This window comes from Lathamus discolor, chromosome 13, assembly GCF_037157495.1.
Source record: "Lathamus discolor isolate bLatDis1 chromosome 13, bLatDis1.hap1, whole genome shotgun sequence".
NCBI classification, from domain to species: domain Eukaryota; kingdom Metazoa; phylum Chordata; class Aves; order Psittaciformes; family Psittacidae; genus Lathamus; species Lathamus discolor.
Window position 1 is genome coordinate 11,474,208 of NC_088896.1, and position 16,535 is coordinate 11,490,742.

General features: G+C 53.6%; 1 long non-coding RNA gene across 1 annotated transcript in view; it reads right to left on the reverse strand.

The window, feature by feature from the left end:
• The window catches only part of LOC136021660 (uncharacterized), a 123,734-nt gene extending 111,635 nt beyond the window's left edge, over positions 1–12,099 (reverse strand). The window contains exon 1 of the long non-coding RNA XR_010615854.1: positions 12,031–12,099. This is a non-coding gene — a long non-coding RNA (uncharacterized LOC136021660). The remainder of the gene's footprint in view (positions 1–12,030) is intronic.
• Between the last annotated feature and the right edge of the window lie 4,436 nt (positions 12,100–16,535).

A 16,535-nucleotide genomic window follows, 5' to 3' on the forward strand; every position in this document is an offset into this window, starting at 1 on the left:
GGAGATAACTGTTGGTTTTGGCCCGGCTCTGAAACGTGCCCAGAGCGCCCGGCTCGGAGGCTCCTCGGGAGGCTGTGATTTAATAGGAGACAAGGAAAGAAAAAGCCCTGACTCCAGCAAAACTCCAGGCTGGAAGGAGGCTTCCATGTACTTCAACAAGCTGCAATATTGCTTTTTAATATTCCTCCTAAACCACCTCTCCCCTCCTGCTTCAAACGCCCGCTGCCATTAGAGCAAAGCACTAGGCAAGAAGTGGGAGCTGGGACAAAAGGCCAAGTCACACACGGCCCTGTGCATGGCCCTGCCTGGCTTTTTCCAGCTCCCACCCATCCCAGGCAAGCTGAGTTTTGGAAACCAGTGTGTACACACAGGGAAACCCTCAGGAACAGGGGCAGGGCACGGTTCAACCCCACTGAGCACCCATCTGGCAAAGCCTCCCTGTAAAACCTCCCAGGTGCCCAAAGGATGGAGATGGGGCTGCTCCAGTTTGGGGTTTATTTTCCTTCTAAATGAAGATGGAAAAATCTTTTGCTTGTTTTAAGAAGCCCAAAAAGCCTCTGGCAATGGTGTGGTCAGCTCAATGCTGGATGGATACACGTGGTGTAAGATGCCTGATGCAGGTGGGAGCACAAGAGGGGTACTCAGAGCTCAAAGCTGCAGTGTAAAACACGTCTCGGAGCTGGCAGGATGATTAAAGCACAGCTCTGGCCTATTTATTCGTATTTACCAGTGTGTGGCCCCATTTTGCAGGCTGGGTAGGCAAAACTCCCTGGGAAGCTGGACCCAGATGGGCTGGGCTGAAGCAAGCACAGCATTTCCCAGAAGAAAGCCAGTCATCCCATTGCATTGCACAGAGCTTTCCCCTTGAGACACTGTCTGCTTCCATGCCCTCACTCACTCCTCCTTGGCAAAACCATGACCCTAAGCCTCCGTCTTTTATCGCCAGCCCCAGCCTGGGAGATGTTCCTTTTGTTACACACTGCATCCAAAGAAGACATTTAGATGGCACTTTCCCCGGCCAGGTTGCACATACCCATAAGGGCTGCTGCACCTTCACCCTGACGCTGGTGATGGAGATAGCATCAGAACTGGTGGCATAGATGCCATCGGCTCATCCAGCCCTGGGAAGGCAGCAGAGGGACGCAGCACATCCCTGTGCCAGGACCAGTTCAGAACTCCGTGCAAAAGCCCCAGAGAGCGAAGGAGTTAAAGCAGCCTCATTGCTGAGGGATTTCTCCGTAATCTGTGCACATGTCCCGGGGATCAGGACTGCGGGTGGTAGTGCTAGCCTGTGGCAGTCGGTCAGGCCCATGGCCCAGCACCTGACTCGCTCCGAAAGCCCTCTTATCCCAGCACATTTCAAATTGAATTAAGAAGGACCTACGAGGGGCTTAGTGCTGCTGTGCCAGCCCCAAAGCTCCCCCACGGCTCTGCACAGAGGCAGGAGGGGACCCAGCACAGGGGTGGCTCAGCCAGCACGGGAGCCTCGAGGGTTCTGCAGTTCACCCAAGGGAGGGGGAGAGAGGAAAAAGAGGTGGGGGGGAAAGTGGAGGTGATGCTGAGAGGCAAGGGTCAGATTCTTTTCTGCAGAGGTAATGCTGGAACCGGGAGGAAATGCAGGTTAATAAAAAACGGGCTCTGTTGGTTAAAGTTTGCCAGCCTGAGAGTGCAGTGTGTGGGATGCAGCCGGACACCCAGCATCAAGCCGGGTCTCACCCCATGCATAGCCAGTGAGGAGGGGAGCATGGCAGCAGTGCCTGCTCCATGGGCAGAGATCGGACAGGAAGCAACGCTCTTCCGATGGGAAAACTGCTGGTTATCATCATCTGGGTGCATCAGTCCTCCAGGATTGTGTCGATTCCTCCTCACCTTAGAAATGAATCCACCCTGCGTGCCATTCACATAAGAGGCAACCATGGAACATGTCAACAGGCACTAGTTTTAACGTCTCTTCAGGACAATCTGTCCCAAAAAAAGTCAGCTCCGTTCAGGGCAGGGACCACCAGTGTAATAGTGAGAACATCAGTCCAGGAGGGAGATCCCCAACTAACATAAACAGCTTAAATAGAGACTCACTTCCTAAAATTAGCCCAACGCCAAGATCCCACATGGAAGTTATGTCATTAACTGCTAACACAATTAAGCTGGATGACAGTAGCTCTATGCCCTGACTTGAAGTCTGAAGTCTTCATTTAAGGTTGGGATGGAAGGGTTTGGGTGTCCCCCCCCCCCTCTATTTTTGGCTACTTGGCAAACTCACCCAAAGAGGAAATTAGGAAGAGAAACAGTCTCAGTGTCAATACTTTGCTGAGTCTATTTACCATGGGCTATTTGCACTAGATAATCGCTCGCAAGTGTCTCACCTCCTCCACTCTTCAAGAGCCAAATGATGTCATGGAAGTGGCATCCAGAGCAGGAGCCAATGTGAACCAACATAACCTGGGCCCAGCAGGAAATTGCTCGGGAGCACCTACAGACACATCAAACACAACTCCCCTTCTCCCCTGTGGCTGCCTGTGCCAGCGCAGGGGCACAGAGCAGGGACACGTCCCCTCGCCCACCATGAACAGGGGCTGAAGTGCCACTCTATGGGCGCCTGAACAGGTCCAGAGCTCGCAGCCACGACTGCACGCAGAGAACATGGAGAGTTTGGCGTTCCCCTTCCAATGAGCCCAACTGCAGCCACTAACCACAGGTCTGCCACATCTGCAAACAAGGCACGGCTCCGGCTGAGCTCTGTGTCCCTCTAACTCCTCTTAGCCAGCAACAGCCACGGGAGCCATCGGCATCCAGCAGCCTCTGTAAGAGCTGAAACGGCCAGATTCCTCCTGGCTGAGGCCCAGCCTTTGCTCCGAGTGGGAATGTCAAACCCTGCCTGGCTGCAATCACTTTTCTCTGCACCAGGCACAACTGGACCGGGTTATGTGAGACCCCCACAGGATGCCCTTGCGAGGCTCCTCACTCCCCTTGAGGACCACCGAGAGCATCCTCACAGCCCAAGGCTGACCCAAGCCTGCTTGATGGGAAGCTGTGGACCCGAGAGGGGAGATAGATGTGGTTAGAAACATTATGTAGAAGATATAGAGGAGGGGGATTTCCTAAAAGGTAACAGTTTTAGAACATTGGCTTTTTTCTTTTGAAAGGATAATGTAATTCAGCCTCTCAAAAACCACGTTCCCTTTAGCTCAGCAGAGTAAGATGCTCCTCTGCTGTGGAGCCAGGCTGAGGGAGCTGGGCTGGTTCAGCCTGGAGAAGGCTCCTTAAGGGGAGACCATGGAGCAGCTCCAGTGCCTAAAGGGGCTCCAGGAAACCTGGAGAGGGGCTTTGGGCAAGGGCCTGTAGGGACAGGACACGAATAACCAGCAGGGTCCAAGCTACATGGGGGTGAGTAACTGCCTGGTGGCCGCCTCCAAACCACACCAGAACCACAGCATCTTGCCCGGTTGCTCAGCTCGGATGCTTTTACTCCCACAAGAGGCAGCCACAGCAGTAAGAAAACAGCCTCCCTGCCTCGAGAGGAGCAGCCGAGGGGATGACCCGAAGGTACCCGAGCACAGAGAACAACATGGCTCTGCCGGGGCGGCTTCCGCCAGCACCGGTCCCACACCCACTGGGGTCACCCATGCGGGATCCCACCCGACCCTCTGCATTCCTGCACCCTGGGAGCCGCTTCCATACAGCCAGACACAGGCTCTGGCGCTGCGGTCCCAGCCCTGCCCAGGCTATGGAATCTGTTAGCAGGGACGAGCAGCAGGGAACAGGGACAGAGCGGAACCTCCTGTCGCCAAGCCCCCCCCACACCATACAAAAGCCCTCAGGGAACCCCATGGGATGCTTCTCCCAACAGCACCATGGTCCCAGCAGGGTCCTACCCCATAGCAAGTGGCCACCCCAGTATGGGAGGACAGCAGGAATGCTAATACACCCTGCACATGTCCAAACACGTTTCCTTCGGGTGCTTTCGGGGCCAGGGAGCTGCTGCCCAGCTGAGGGAACTTGGATGAGGATCAGTCTTGGGAAGAGCTCCCAAATCCCACTCCAAGCCCCTGCAGGGCAGGACATTGGGCTGAATACAGGCAGCCAAGGGGGACTGTGGCACTCCTTGGAGTGGGACCCCCATGAAGAAGGGGACCCCTTTCACCTGGATGGATTTCCAACCCCTTGCAGTGGAGGGGACCCCCCCAAACCAACACAAGTCACAGGCTGGCTTCCCCCCCCAGCTCCTTTCAGCTCTCCCAAAGGCACACACAGGGACTGCAGCGACAGGCCCTGCGTGAGCCTTCCTTGGCAGAGCTCAAAAAGAAACATCTCGGCATTTTATCCCACTCTTGGAAAAGCTAAAAGCAACGCGGGAGGAGGGGGGGTATCGGGTGATTAAATGTCCACAGCAGCTGAGAGAAAGAGGACGACAGGAACACGGGAACAAAGCGGGGGGGGGAAAGTCTGCTTTTTATTATTAACCTATTCTCTCGGATTTCTAATAAGCAGCTTGAAGTTTAAATTACAAGATCTCTGACAAAGTCAGGATCCAAACAGTTCAGGAGCCCTCCGATAACAATCGCCTTCCCCCAGATCAGTTTCAAGTCATTTCTTTGCAGGGACAAAGCTCCCTTTCAGAGCAAGGCAGAGGGACCTCGGGGGTTTTATTACCCTCAGCATTGTAGCCCCGAAGATGCAGTGGCAGGGAGAGGAACAGGACCGGGACTGATGGAGAACAGTGGGAGCTCAGCCCTGGGAAGCACAACCTGAGCCCTTGCTCACTGCAGCTCTGCAAATCACCCAGATTTGGGGTGAAAAAGGAGGTTAATGGGGATGCCTGGGTGCACACAGGGCACCGTCAGACCTGGTCTGCACGGGGGGGGGAGCTGCCGTTGCTCTGGTCCCCATAATGCAACTAAGTTTGGATGCTGTGCAGGATAACACCAGAGCCAAACGATGCGCCACAGCTTGTTAGAGATGGGATTAAGCCTTAAGTATACCTTCTGTGGGTAATCTGGCAGGAAGGATGTACCAAACCCTGATAAATTAAAGCCCTGCTGAAATAGAAGGGAAAGACACATTTGACAGTCACTCTGGAAGGTGAAACCAGGCCAGGAGAAGCAACCCTCTGCCAGGTGATAAGAAGAGAGCTCCTGGAACAAACAGCAGCGCAGTCTCCATTTACAGCACCACAGATGATTCCTCCCATAAGATATTGGATCCAGCATCCTCAATGCCTACTTCAGAAGCATCCTAAACTGGAAAAGCCAGGGATCAACAAACCCCCTTAGGGCAGGGGTTCCCAAACGGGTGGAAGGACCTGCAGACCAGTGTCTTGCTTCAAGTCCCTGTGTCACAGGACCTGTGAGGTCCGTGTGTATGGCTGATACAGAGATAGAGGGTGCCTTGCAAATGTAGGCACCCCAACCCCGCTTTCAGCTGTAGGTTTGGATACGCCAAACCCATCTCCAGATCAGGCACATTGGATATAGCATCACCTCCCTTAAGCCTATACTCCCAGGAAGCACCAGTGCCTGAAGAGGCAGCAGCACTTGGACTAATTGAGGTTAATTAAGCAGGTGCGATAGCACATTGCACCATGCCATGACCACCAGCTTGTCAGGAGCTGGCTGGGGGGACCCTGACACCAAGACGACAGCTTGGCACTGGTATCCCCCAGGACCAGCTGGCCAGCAGGAAGCTCATAGGAGATGATGGACAGAGCCCCACCACCCTCCTCATCCTCGGCATGGGGAGGGAGGATTTGTCTGAAGATATCCCCCCTTCCAGCCCTCCCCTCGCCCCCATCCTGCTCCCTTTCCCTGGCGATGGAGGGAGGCGGAGGAATCTCCATCTCTTTTCCCCTTGGGTCTTCCCCTCTCTCCCAGCTCCCCCCTTCTCCCTCTCACTCCGTATTGAGGCCAATAATTACAGCTGAATAGGCTTCCAGATTCCCATGCTCGTCAGCCTGCCCTCCCCTCGCACCCGCCTCCGCCAGCCGGGAGCAGGGAAGGAAGGATTAGCCACCGCTGACCGCAGAGCGGCCCGAGCTGGAGCTGGGGGCAAGCAGGACACGTACAAGGTAACCCAGAGCCCCAGACCCAGCACGATGCTGCAGGCACAGCCCTGTCAAAGCCAACAGGGATTTTCCCCGTCCTCCCCATGTGTGTTTGGCAGCCGGCAGAGATGCTGGTGAGGTAAAGGGAAGGACTGCCCTGCATGAGGAGTTTCACCTATGCACAGCAGTTGTATTGGTGTCCCTGTTCACTGCAGGGGGGTTTGACTAGGTGACCTTTGAAGGTTCTTTACAACCCAAACTATTCTATGGTTCTACCAGGCAGCGTGTAAATCAATGCACACCCATTTCTATTACTTGACACCAATAGAATTGGATGCAGGAAGCCAAGCTGGGAATGATGCTAGAAACCTTTCTGTGGAACACAGGGCCTCCAAGACACAGCCCCACCATTCCTACACCCTCTCAGTGCAAGCATCTTGCACTAAAGGCTCATGGCATCACTGCCTGCTCCCCTGTCTCTGAGCAGAGCTAAGGCAGCAATTCCACCCGTGTTACATTGCAAAGACACAGCAAAGCTGAGAACAAACCAACATCTCCTAAACCCTCTCCTCTGCTGGAGCCAGCAACTGGGATGCAGTTTCCTCCTCCTCATGCTTGAGGAACACATCCTAAGCAGCCCCAAATCCTTCCATCCCCCCCATCCCACTTCAATGCTGGTTGTGCCAGTGGCACACAGAAGAAAGCAAGGAGTAAACACCCTGAATCATCATCTGGGACAGTTTCAACAGGAACACGCTGTGCCCAGGACCCTGCACCTTTGCCCACGCACCGGTCACGGCTGAGAGATGAGAGCAGCTTTAAAAGCAGGCTGGGAAGGGAGAGAAAGGTGATTTAATTCCCACTGCCAACAACCTATATATCACCCCAGAAAAACTCCCCCCACATGTCCCTGGGCCGGCCTCCCTTCAATTCCTTTAATTAATTCAGGAGAAAATTAATTACAATGGGATTTTCAGGAGACCAGCATCTAATGATCGACTCCAAACCAGATAATCTCAGGCTCCCATTCGAGCTGCCAAACCTGGCTCTCCCACCTCCCCCTTCCCACCCCAGCACAATACCACGCTCCAAATTGGGCAGGGAAAGAGTCGCTTGGCAAAAGCAAATCAGAGCAGCAAGGTCAGGCCCTGAAAAACAACAAAACTGCCTAAAGAAACCCCAGCGTTAATCCCGTCATGCTTCCGCCAAAGATTCCCCTTTTCAAGTGTTTTCTTCCTGGTAAACAAAGTTCTCTCCATTGGGCTGTGAATTTCAGGACATGGTTGCTTAGTAATACCAGGCTGAAAACCAGGAGGCTCGTCCTCCCCCTTCGCCCTCCCTGGTCCTCAGAGGATGGCACAGGGTTTAGCAAAAGAAAGAAATCCAAAAGGCTGTTGGAATCCAAAGCAGGACAAAGCTGATTTACACAATTCCTCCTGCCTGCAGTGGAGTTTTGCTTGGGATAATTTGGATGTGTGCACAGCAGAGATGCTCTCCCCATCCTTCCCCATCTCCCCTTGTTCCTGGGGATGCTCCCAAAAGGTCTTAATGGCAAGCGCCAAATCCACGCTCCACATCCCCACTGAAGCAAGGGCCACTTCAGACCCTGCCAACAGGGCTGCCCCTGCTTACCCAGGGCTGGAGGCAGCTTCACTCCATGCCACCTTTCAAACCCCTGCTTTTCACTAGAACTGTTTCTAAAGCCAGATTTGAGTACAAGAGATAAGAGAACAAACCAGGGTTTAGATTATATTAGGGGAAATACCCTCTCTTCCCTGAGAAAACAAGCATTAGCAGTGCTTCTATAGTAGTCCCTGCAGCCAGAGGCAGGATGGAGACCCCCCTCCCTCTCCCTTCTACCTACACATATTTAAAACCTCTGTCCTGCTGTGAGAAACGAGCAGCAGTTACGTTCAGGAGATGGAGACGCAGGCAGGGCAGGCAGAGGGATCTGCCCCTGGTGCCAACAGTGCAGCCCCAACAGCCACGTGGGCTCTTCCCTATCACCAGCCTCTGGAGAGATGCTCCAAACCCAAGGACCAAACCCTGACAGCAAAGTGCGGAGCCACAGATGCAAGAGGGAGAAGATAAAGCCCAAATTGTGCATCTGTCCCTGGGCTGCAGCAGCACTGGGTTGCCTGCGTCATCTTCCAGACAGCAGCACCCACAAGGCCGAGGTCTATTCTCCGTTTTTCCCTATTTCTCAGCAGCAAACCAGGCCAGTTGGAAAGAAAAGGAGTGAGAAACAGAGGGGAGGAGAAGGGAGGGAGGGGTTTAAACTTCTGCAGTCAAGTTGTCCATCTTCATGAGATTTTAATCCTGCCATAGCAAGGTCAGAGTTGAACTCTGGGTTAAAGGGCTTTGTTTTGTCCTTGGAAATAGTGGCAGGCAAGAGTGGGCTGGTGACTGAAGGCTGGAGGAGGGCAGCAGCACAACCCCTGCTCCCCAAGGGGCTGGCTGCTTTCAACTCACTTCTCTAAAGACATTTCACCCTTGAAATTGTTTGTCTGCATTTCTTGTCCAATGTTTTAAACTTTCTTTTTAACTTTCTCCTTCCAGCTAGACAGCAGCCAGGTCCTTCACCTGGGCTGGGGAAAGATTAAGTCTTGCTAAACGAGACAGTGCAAACTTTTAGACTCCCTGAAGACACAGAGCAGAGGAGAGGCTGCTCCAAAGGCTGCTCAAGGTGCTGGCTGGGAGTTTTGCTTTCCAGAGGCGCATCCCTCCCACCCGCACCGCCTGTCAGCACATCAGGACTTCACTTTAATTAAGCAAACTCTCTTAATGAAGTCGTAACTCACCGCACACAAGTTATCCCACCCCGGGCTGATGCACGGTTATCCCGCAGCATCCCCCCACCAGCCACGCGTTCCTATGGCAACGCCGCATCCCGGCACGGGAAAGAATGGGTCCAGAACGATGACATCACCAGCGGGGCAGCCAATGGGCAGCGGCGGCGGTGATGTCATGGCCACGCCCCCGGCCACCGGGGGTGACCGTGGTGGGGTCCTGCGGGCAGCGAAGGAGCCGCGGCAGCGTGAGATCGGGGTTAAAGCCAACGTCCAACTCTGTTTGCACCGCTTGAGACCTGCCCCATCCCTGGCAGTGCTCAAGGCCAGGCTGGACACAGGGGCTTGGAGCAAGCTGCTCCAGTGGAAGGGGTCCCTGCCCGTGGCAGGGGCTGGAGCTGGAGGAGCTTTAAGGTCCCTTCAACCCAAACCAGTCTGGGATCTCACCCCAAGCCTGATCTGAAGCTTTAGGGCTCCCCCACGTTGTTCACCCCACCACAGCAAGCCTACGAGCTGCTGCTTCATAAGAGCATCAAGCAGGGCAAGATGCAGCAACAGCAGTGAGAGCAGCCACCAGTGCTGCAGGCAGGGTCTGCGCCAACACCTCGGGGTCAGGTTATTTCAGGAGAAGTCATTGCTGAAAAAGTAGATCTAAGGGTGAAAAAAGGAGGTGTGGGAGGCAGGGATGCATTTCCAGTCAGCTCCAGGAGCACACCAGTAAGGAGGTTACATGAGAGCAGTGTCAGGAGAGCTTTGGACTGTGCAGCTGGGTCACATCTAGCACAGGCAGTGTCCCCCTCTCCAGTCCCCCTTCTGGCAATGGAACAGCGTGACTCAACCAGTGACTCACTCGCCTCAAACCAAGCCAGTGACGAAGCACTTTGTTCAATCAAGCTTTAGATCATCCCAAGCTCCTAAAACCCCTCGTAAGGACAGGCACTGCACCCCCCATGAGGCTCAGGACCCCACTACACCCCACAGCCCCGGTGGCCCTGGCATGATGCCGCAGCAGCAGGGTGCATCTGAGTCACTGCTCGGGCTCACCTGCTCAAACACTGGGAACGTCATTCCCCACGAGATGCTGTTGCCAAAACTGTGGCTTGGCCGCTCCCAAGAGACAGGAGGAAAACCCGGCCAGGCACAGAGCATGGGTGCAGGGGGGTGAAGCCAGCCCCACACCCCCGGGGGTACAGAAAGTTGGCACTCGGAGCCATCACCCACATGGCATCACCATGGTTATATGGGGAGCACAGACACAAAGCTGCTTGGGTGCTCAGAGGAGACACACTGAGGGGAGGGAGAGTCCCAGAGCCGAGCCCAGCGTCATCTCACATCGAGCTAATCAGTGCACTCAAGCAGCACAGGAATTTTATCACCTTAAGACAATTCCAGGCAGGTTTCTCCTCGTTCATCCTGCTGTTTATCAAACACAGGAGCAGGCCAGCCCTGCCCGGCCAGCAGAGCACGGGCACGTCCGCTCTCCTCCCATTCACGAGGGGGGGGGAGTTGGGTTATCCATGCTATGAGATGCCAGCAGCACCCAGCTGAAACACGGCCATCCTGCAGCTAAAGCTGCTCCCTTTATTTCTACAGTGTTACCATGTTTTCCCAAGCTCTACAGTTTTCAGCTAGTGGACACCATGGATCAATAAGCACCTGATGCCCAACACCAAGAATCAGTCCCAAGCTGGGCATTTTTCAGCAAAAGAGGGAAAAACCCATTTAGAGCCAAGAATGCAGCTTTGGGAGCCAGCCAGCTGATGCCCCAAGCTGCACAGTCCTCAGCATCTCTGTGCTGCAGCAGCATGGGTCTGGTTATGGGCTGCCAGCAATGCATCCCTGGGTACTCCCCATCAGCTGAGACCCATGTCAGGGTCACTGCAGCTCGGTGTATTTATTTAACATCCTATAGCATTAAGAAACACCAGGAGGTCTCTTTGGGAAGCTCTTGCTATCTTTGTCATAGTCCACATTCTAAGGATGGGCGCCCAAGGGTCAGCTCCAGCCGCTGAGGATCAGAGCCTGGGAACTCAAACACCGCTGGTGCTCTGTAAATCAAGACCTGCAGGTCTTCTCCAGTGCGCCCTTCCCAGATGGTTCCAACACAACTGCTAACTTAGCAATGGGGAGATTGATGTTCCTCAGCCGGTTGGATTACAGGGGGATTAACAATGATAATGCTTCTGACACCTGGATCTTGAGAAACCCAGTGCCACGAGGTCAGCCCTAAAAAGCCAGAATATCACCACGGGCTTTATGATAACCTAACATACCCGGTCCTCTGCCAAGGAGAGATATGAGCATCTCAACAGCAAAAACAGATGGGCCAGAGCATCTTCACTATCTTCAGACCTGCTAAAGGTTTGCGTGTTGGGAGGAGAAGAGCTCTGCAAGCCAGGGCACTCGCACAGACCCCAAAGCACAGAGTGCTCCTACACCCCCAGACACACACACAAGCCTTCCCATGCTCAAGGGAAGCCACAGACCTTCCCCAAACCAACAGATACCAGCAGAGGAAGTGATCTCAAGATGCTGCAGTTGCTCGCTCAGCTCCAAGGCTGGAGGCAGACCCTGCACAGAGCAGCTCTCCCCTTGGGCCTGAACAACACGCACCAAAACACTGTTCTGAAAACAAAGCATTCCCCACTGCTCCTCAGGGCTGCAGAGCACAGAGAGCCCCGGATCGAGGACTCCCTCCAGTTACAACAAGCCATGGGCCCGGGTGCCAGCCACCAGGTCCTCCCCTTGGCTCTCGCCCTCACCTGCCAGTCAGAAAAGGCAGGGAAGGAGAGGATTTGTCAGCTCCGGTCGGGCCCGTTCCTGTCCAACAGGTTTGCTCTCCTGTCCCACATTGTTACTGTTCCCATGCAACCCCCGTAGGCATATTGGGGCACGTCCGGAAACGATTACCATCAGCTACAATAATGTTCGAGCAGCTCCAGAGCCCAGCCAATGCAGACAAACCCCCTCTTCCTTGGGTTTATGAATGAGTAAACCCTTACGCTTTCTATAAACGTCAAGATAAATTACCTGTGGGCATTCCCCTCTCAGCACAACCAACCACTTGACTGCTGCAGCTTTTTAATGGAGACATCAACCTGAATTACCTTCTTTCCCTGTGGAGGTTGGCGGCGGGGGAATATATCAAAGGAGGGGGTAATGATCATGGCCAGAGATCCAAAGGTTTCACCTTCCTCACCTCACCTGCAAGCCTCTCAAAGGCAAAAAGCCGGCATGTCCATTCACAGAGCTGCCTTGTGGGGGTCACAGGTATCCAGGAGGAAGAAGGGCAGTCTAGAGAGAAGGAAAAAGGCAGGACAACCAATGGCTTCATCACCCCATGGCTCTGCACCCAAGAGGTGAACTCTTCAGGGGAACATCAAGGCACTGTGACCACCAGCAAGGCTGCAGGAGGGGCTCAGCATGCCTCTGGTTATACAGCCCTGCAGACAAGAGCCATCACCTCCACACCATCCTCTCCTGGTCACCACTGTACTGGCCACTGGTCTAGGACTGGGGAGGGGGGCCACAGGTTTAAGCTCTGGGAAACCCCTTAAAGCTGTCACCTCCCTTCCCACTGCAGGAACCAGCTCATTGCCCCATGAGAAGCCACCGTGTTCCAGCAAAGAGCCACTGAACCAAGGGGGACAGGGATCATCCCCCATAGCTGCTCTCCTTCCCTCCCCCTGGAGCTCTGTTTTCCAAAACACACTCGGAAGAGCAGCAGCCTCTTTCCCAAGCATGATTCACCTCCTTTCAGCATCGATAAGGCATGTCTAAAAATACACCGAGATAATGATCTCCGAGACACAGGTGCTGGCCTTTCTGGCACAGCAACAGGACAACAGGGAAATAACCAAACCTTGAGCTCAATACATGAGCCCACACACTTGATTTAGGACCTGGGTAGTCACAGATACACCAGTGCCCAGGGGCTGCCTATAGCAGGGCAGTACCAAGCATGTCTCAAAGCCCTGCAGCTATCAGAGATGGGGATGAGGAAGAGCTCGCACGCATGTGAGGCCGTTGTGTGCTGGGGGTCCCCGTAGGAATCCCCTGGGTCTTGTGGCAGGAGTGCCCATCACATCAGTAGAGCTGCACCTCTGTTCCATAGCAGTGACACCAGCTTTGGGACAGATGCCATTCGCTGTGCACATCCCCAAGGGGAGGGCAGCGAGGACTCAGAACATCTCAACCAGGGTACCCAGGGGCTGCAGTGCAGGACCTCTGATGGATCCCCATGGACACACTTCCTGCCTAGTGGAAGGGGCCTGGGAAGAAGATAACAAACCCCCTCCAACCCCATAAGCTTCCTTCAGGCCCTGACTTGTCAGGCAGGCTTGCTTTGGTACTGTAGCTTATCCAAACATCTTCATCTCTTTCATAAATTCAATCCCTCCTTATCAGCCATCAGGAGGAAATGCAGGAGCTTTAGCGACTGAAGTGTGGGGAAGAGCCCAGCTTTGATTAACCCACTTCACTCCCCAAGGTCACTCACAGTTCAATCCTTGTGGATTCACATGTTCCCAATCACGTACTTGGAAGCGGGGCTGGAGGCAAGAGTTTTCTTTGCATTAACAAGAGAGCAGGAGCAGGGGAGATCTGCAAATATTCATTTCAGAGCTGCCAGTTCCCATGACTAATAGGGGGCTGTCAAAACCCAGCAGCTCTTCTTAAAGCCTCAGCTCCTGGAGCCACAGGAATAAACAAAAAGCTCAGCTTTAGGATTTGGGGTTTAAAAAGTGACATTTCTGTAGCCACAGGCTGCCAGGACCATTTTTGCCCCTGGTTGCTGGCACACGCACCCCAGGCTGACACTTAAAGGTAGGGCAAAAACTCCGCAAGATCACCTTTAAAATGAAGTTGCATCACTCTCGTATACCCATCACGTATCTATTGAAGCACGCGGAGCTGGATGACTTGATGGGGAAGCGCGTTTGCTCCTGCAGCCAAGCCAGCGCCCATCGAGCAGCCATGGTATTTGCAAAGGGCGCACATTCAGTAGGAAGCTCCCGAGGTTTTGATTTCCTGCATCAGAGCCGATGTTTGCTCCCTGATGTACGGAAAACCACCTCGGGATTTGTGTCATTCACCAGGTGAGGCTTCAAAGCACAAACCTCGGTTCATAACCCTGGCAGTGACCCGTGTTTTGGCAGTCCTCACATGGGGCAACACGCAGGCACCCGCTGGAGAGGCAAAGGCAGAGAGAAAGGTGCTTCCAATGGGGAAACGGTCCTTGGTTTCACTAAGACCACCTGGGGAAGCAGCCAGCCCCTTCCCGCTACAGCTCCTGGCACAGGCCACAGCAAACAGGCCCTATTTAACAACGCATTAGCGGGCAGCAGCACTGGTGTGGGGAGTGCGGGGAGGCACCTTTCCCACACCCAGACATCCTGGCAGGACCCAGCTCAACACCCAGCCTTCCAGGATGCGGCCAGAGGGACAACACAACCTGCTCGAGGGCAAACAGGAGCCTGGGGCAGTGGAAACGTTGATGCTGGTGCTTTGTCACAGCACTTTGTCACTGCAGGACCTTCATCCCGCAGCTCAGCCCTAAGCAGCAGCTACTCAGTATTTGCACATCCCCAGCTTTACCTGTGGGCAAAATCCCAGCTGCTGATCTGGGGCTGTGCGGCTCCACGGAGCACGGTGGGACCCTTCCCACTGCTCTGTTACCGTTCAATGTCCCACTACTCCGATCCAGGATGTGGAGAGGAATTATTCTCCTGCCAGCACCTTCATCACTCTCCAAAACCCCCATCCTCCTCCTCACAGACTTTATGGTTACTTGACTTGATCTATCCCTAGTTTATAGTGGAGCAGCAAATTAATTACATGCTTCTCTCCCAGGAAGGGCTGATCTCCCATTTCCAGCACCCCCAGCACTAGCAGGTTCACTTTCCCATACTGATACACAGAGCAGGAAGAGGCAGGTTTTCCCAAAAGCATCCCAACCAGCCCAAGATACTGAAGAGACTGACATCCACTCGGAAAGAGTGGAAAGTGCAAGGAGGAGCTGAGCCTTCTCCAGCAGCGCTTGTCGGTAAACCCAATGCTGGGTGGAAACACAGCTGGAGAACAAGCAAGCAGCATGAAACCAGCCTGCTCATTTCCACAACCACAGAGAGATTTCCTTGGGGAGCAGGGAGCAAACATCACCTGAGGCACCTCAAACTGCATGGCAGAAGGATACCTCGGAACAGCAGAGCTGGGCTGGATGAGGCAGCCAGATAGGTCTTTTCCCAGATTTAATCTTTTTAATTCCTTGTCATTCCCACAATAATGCTCTGTGTTTTTAATTAAGTAAACCACAATAGCATCTCAAGGAGACGCAGGAACAAAGGGCTGGCTTGCTCGCAGCAGAGCTGACGTGTGTTCCCAGCACCCAGTTGGATGGTGATGCTGGAGACTCAAGTTGCTGAAAACCTGGCAGGCAGCTTTTCCAGGGGGGATTTTCCTTATTGCCCACATACTCCTGCCTGCAAGTTCCTCTGCATCAGCGTTGGGATGCTGAGAGCAACTCAGTGAGGGCAGTGCTATCACCTTACGGTATTGAAGTGAGTTCCAAGACACTGCAGCATGTTTAAGGTGCTTTTCAGGCTGGTTGGGTTTAAGTCACCTTTGCTTAATTTAGTGACTGCAAAAAAAGTATGCAATTAATCACAGAACCATAAGGAAAGCATCTGCAGGTCAAAGGGATGCTCCCTGAGCAACCAGGTAGGAAGCCACCAAGACCATCAGCATCAACACAGCAATAAAGGAAGACGAGCAGTTCTGGGCTCCATCAGCCAGGAGTGATGGGGAGAGCTGGGGCTCAGCAGCATCTTCACCCCCTGCACCCACCTCAGACACCAAGAAGCACCCATCCCACAGCCTGGCAGGTAGCACCCCACTATTGCTTCCCCCAAAGAGCCATCCAAACTTTACCCTTCTCATCCCAAACCCCTTCATCCTATGAGAGGGGCAGAAAGCTTCCAAAATCCTTGTTTTTCTTTATAAAGGAGGGGAAAAGTCCAGAAACATTTCTTCATTCTTCAGGAATGATTAATTATCTGCCTTGGTGGAGTGTAAAATACCTCACTAGTGCTGTAGGCTGGGCTGAGTTATTGAGTGAGAGGCTCTGAAAGCTCCCCCCGCCTCTAGATTACACAGCAAGCTGAAATTAAAGCGGAGGCTGCCGAAAGGTAAGAGGCACAAACACCCCTTTTGTAGGGAAAAGGGTTTGGGGACTTGCACTGTAACACGGGGCCAGCTTCTGAAAATAAAAGCAGTTCTTAATAATCCACAATTAAAGCCCGTGGTGGCTGCGTCAGCAGAAACACCTTGCTTGAAACAGGGTTAGGTCCCTCGTACATCTCCCCAGGCACCAGCACGGAGCAGCTTTCCAGACCCAACCTGCTCCCCAGGGATGCTCCAACACCAGCTACCAGCCCGCCAACAGGAGAGGATGTTTCCCACCTCCTGGCACTCAAGGGGAAGGGTGGGATAAGGGAGCTACCCATCAGGAGGACATTAAAAACAAGCTTTTTTAAAGCAGAAATGCAAGATTCAGTGGTTTGCAAAGTCAGGTTTGCATTGGGTCATGGCACTTGCTCTGCTGCAGCAGTTTCCAAACTAGATGTGGCTCAACTTAAAAGGACAATGAGATGGTCTCTCCCTTTTCCTTCCCTGGAATCACTGGCCGAGGACCCAACGACCCAGCACTGCTC